Below are 4,351 nucleotides of genomic sequence, written 5' to 3'. Positions count from 1 at the left end.
GGTAAGCATCGGGTGTATCGGGTTGGTGTGCGTGCGTGAGTCTCGGAGTTCCTCGTGCCCGTTGTGTTCTTCGTGTTCCTCGCGTTCTCCCATCTCTCCCCTTGGTTTCGAAGTCAATCCGCGAGATCGGGCCACACACGGGGTCTTAGACCTCATCACAACACCTTCTGCCACTACACCACAACACCAAGTTGCCAACCGACGTTGGTCGGGAATAGTGCATTGTGCCAATGGATTGTTGGTCGGAAATACTTCTATCAGAATGTTGGTCGGCAGTATCTATACATAACGACCTACTGTCGGTCGGAAATGGTACTATCTTTAGTGTCAATTGATCGGTCGGGAATACCCTCATGTGTGTCCAACGGTCGGTCGGCAAACAATGCCGACCAACTGCTGGTCGCTCACTGGGCCACGGTGTTGGCGCGGGACCGAAAATTCTAGCGCAAAATTTTAGCCCAGCCCGCGAAACTCACGCGGGGAAGCGACGAAACCCAGATATAACTGTCTTTACCCTAATCCCCTCTCCCCATCTCTTCCACTCTAGTGGCGGCGCCGCTCCTCAGATCCAGCCAACCTCCGCCAGCTTCTCCGGCCAGCCGCGCTTAGGTGTGCCCTCCCCCGTCCCCAAACCACTTCCTCCGGCACACTTCGTGCCGCCGGCTTCAACCGATGGACCTCAGCAGTGTGGAGTCTTCTAACGCTCGCTCGGGTGCCAGGCCGTCTCGATTGCCGATGCAATGGTGTTGTGGCTGACGTCTTCGGGGTACTGCGACGGCGGTGTGTGCCCGCAGCCGAGCTCCAAAGGTGCAGGCTCGGCAAGGTGGCGGCCCAGATCTCCAACGGCGCAGCAGCAGATGCGGATTGAGAGGGATCTGCAGTCCTCGTCTGGTATGCCGCGGTTCCTCCAGGCGCGCCGGTGTCCGTACTTATCTTTCGGAGGTCGATGTGCTGTTGAGGCGCTCCTGATTGGCGACGGTCCAAGGAGCTCAGGGACGGTGCGTTCTCTCCCTCTAACTCATGTAGTGCCTGGTCTGCTCCGCAATTCTTCTGGTACAACACGCTAGAACCAATAGTCTCTTCTGAGTTTTAAATTACTGATGAAGATAAAATATGCTGGTTTTGGTGTAGATACGTCCTAGCATGTAGAAAGAAGTTCACGTAGTTGGCCAGAATAGAATGTTTTACAAGGAAGACATGTAGAAAGAATGCGTATACTCCAGTAATAGAATCAGTTATATTTTCCATGAACTAGATATTATTTCTCTATCTATAATTTTATTGAGATTACTCCTATTTCCTAACGACAATACTGCTGCTTTCATTAATGCATTGTTGTTATCCTGATATTTTCCTTCTTTATAGGCAGATCTGAATTATATACCTAACCTACATCTTTCCGAAATAATCACTTTCAGATTGGCATGGATTTTCTTCTAAATGTATGGACTGGTCCTGAAGGAAGGTCGATAAGCACACTGTATGAGTGTTGATGTCACAAGGTCTATTGGATGGCCATCTAGCTAGGTAATTGCCACTACTATGTTTTCTCCACAACTTGTACAGGTGATGTGTGATGCCGACTTGTGATAATAATGCAATGACTAGGCCAATGGTTTGATAGTCGTTCCTTAATTATTTAGACGAGTTTGATCCCCCTTTATCTATAGCTGTGAACAACTCATCATTTCCCTAGTTGGAAAATCATTATACTTAGTATCAATTATGGTTCTCTTTATATATAGTACTGCTTCAGGGAAAAGGCAGAACCTTCTTCGACCTGAATGGTTGAATAGCATACTGTATTGTTCCTAATGTTTATTGAACTGTATATAACATGTGTATGCAAGTTTTTGCTATTTGACATGCCTTGAATTGCTTCATGTAGAACTCGTACAGTTCTGGGTTCCATTTCTTCAAATTCTACTTATACATGAATTGAGACAATACAAATGACCTTAATTGTGCAGGGCTAGCAATTACACGAGAGGGGCAGAAACCATGAAGCGGGCGGTTCACATCAATTGGATTTTCCGTGTATAGGAGCAAACCGTGAATTACCCAAGTTTCTTAGTGTAAATTAGTGCAGCTGAAGCATACTGTTTCCTCTATTTTACATCAGCTATCACTATGTAAACCTCTACGGTGTCTTAGGCACTGAACCATACTGTTTCCTCTATTTTACCTTTGAGTTTATGAGAAGTATTCGTGTAAAAGAATTAATTAAAATGTTTGGTTCTGGTTTGATAAGTTTCAAGGACATGCACATTACTGTTAACGCATGTATTGTGTTTGATGTTATTACTGCTGTTTGATTAATACTGCACTGATAAACTACGCTCCCAAATATTTGAAGTTAATTAATGTTTCAACGCCATCAGACTGTTGGTTGGTCAAGAAGAAACGCATGGGCGTTAGAAGGTTGGTCGGCAAGTTCTACCTCGACCGAATGTTAGTTGGGAATCAAATGTTGGTCGGGGAAAATTGGTCGGTCGGGGTAGTATATGTTGGTCGGGAAAGCAACTGTAGAGCCAACAAACTGTTGGTCGGCAAAGAGATGTCGGTCGGGAAAGGTCTTTGCCGACCGGACTTTCGGTGTCCGACCAAATCGGTCGGCAAAACTATTTCCCAACCAACATTCTGTCAGTGAAAGCTGCTTTCCCGACCAACTTCTCTGTTGGGGTTCTAGTGTTGTGGTGTAGTGTCCTCGTTGGGATCGACATTCTTACTTATCGAAGATACTACGATACACCACCTATACTTGTGGGTCATCACGCCTCCGCCATTTCCAACCGCGACGTGAACAGGCTGCGAGCCCTAGGCCTCATCTCCTTGTCTGAAGATGACATTCGTCTTCCAGGTCCAGTTTCTCGCCCAAGGCCTCCGAAGGGCTTTACTGTTATGTTTGTCGCCTTCTTATTTCGTGGTCTCTCTCTTCCTGCCCACGAGTTTCTTCGTTCCCTTCTTTTCTTCTACGGGATTCAGCTCTGGCAGCTGACCCCAAACTCCATCCTCCACCTTTCTATCTTCATCACTGTCTGTGAAGCCTTCCTCGGCATTGACCCCCACTGGGGTCTTTGGAGGAAGATCTTCTATGTTCAGCGTCACAACGACATCAATGCCCCCCCCGTTGTCGGTGGCGTTGGCTTTGTTGTCAGGAAGGAAGTCGACTACTTTGACTACCCGATGAAGGAATCCGTCCAAGGCTGGCGCAACAAATGGTTTTATCTACGAGACCCCTCGGTGCCTGGGCGGCGCTCGAATCTCCCTCCTTTTGAAGTTGTCCTGATAGCTCAGCCGAAGAAATCCTGGCGTAACGCCCTTTCTCCCGAAGAGAGGGCAATAGCCGACAGGCTGTTTGACCAGGTCGTGGATCTGAAGAACACGGAAGGCTTGATGATGTGCGTCACCGAGGTAGTCTCAGTGTTCTTACAACGTCGAGTGCAGCCGCTAATGTCTCGGCCCCACCAGTTGTGGCTTTATACTGGCAAGGACGACAAGTCGAGGGTCAGCTCTGCCGACCTGTCGGCTGATGAACTCCGAGATGAAGTTCGTCGCTTGACGTGCCTCAGTATGAAGGACAATATTGTTTTGACATCGGCTCGTTCCCCCTATGATTTTCGCCATCTTCCGGCTGAGGTAATTCTTGCTGTTTCTTGCTTTTATTGCTATCGTCGTGCTGTTCTTCGACTTTTTGCTGATTCTGCTTCAGCCGGCAGGCTTCCACCGTGGCCCAATGTTATCCTTATACACCCGAAAGCGGTGTGGAACCAGAGGATGATGATGGTGACTCCGAGGAAACCGAGGACGTCCAGTATGCCCTTGAGGACAGTGACGTCCAAGAGGATGAAGCTGCCGAAGATGATGCCTTCATCAGGAGCAGGCGACACAAACAGATAAACGAGGATCTTATTACAACGGCTGAATCAAGTCCTAGCGGACAAGATAATGATGCCGATGAAACCGCACCGCCTTCCCCTGTTATGAAAGGTTCGACAGGCTTTTTCGCTGTCGAAGACGACTTGGACCTGTGAGCATCTATTTTCCCTTTGTAACTTATCCTTTGTTGTTCTGTATGCTAACCATCTACTCTTCTTAAGAAGCTCTGATGATGATGACGTTCCTCTCGCAAAGAGGGCTAAATTATCCTTTCAGAGAGCTGTATCGGCCAAAGAGCCGAATCCTTCTCCCGCCAAATCGACGCCGCCCTCACGAACGACTGTAGAGAAGATTCCGATGTCGAAGGTTATTCCTTATGGCGACGCTCCCACCTCGTTGGTTGCTCGCGACCATGTAAGTATTTTATTTGTCTTGATTCCTTTCTTGCTTTACCGAGCTTTCTTCATTCGAC

At 47.9% G+C, this 4,351-nt stretch overlaps 1 long non-coding RNA gene across 1 annotated transcript; it reads left to right on the top strand.

Moving 5' to 3' along the window:
• Positions 1 to 1,219: 1,219 nt before the first annotated feature.
• Positions 1,220 to 2,278, top strand: LOC124678915. Its single transcript, XR_006994688.1, has 2 exons — positions 1,220 to 1,527; positions 1,971 to 2,278. It is a non-coding gene; the product is annotated as an uncharacterized LOC124678915 (long non-coding RNA).
• The last annotated feature ends 2,073 nt before the right edge of the window (positions 2,279 to 4,351 follow it).

The sequence above is a fragment of the Lolium rigidum genome, chromosome 7 (genome assembly GCF_022539505.1).
Source record: "Lolium rigidum isolate FL_2022 chromosome 7, APGP_CSIRO_Lrig_0.1, whole genome shotgun sequence".
Lineage (NCBI taxonomy): Eukaryota > Viridiplantae > Streptophyta > Magnoliopsida > Poales > Poaceae > Lolium > Lolium rigidum.
The sequence above is the reverse complement of the archived record's forward strand: the minus strand, read 5'-3'. Positions and strand labels throughout refer to the sequence as shown.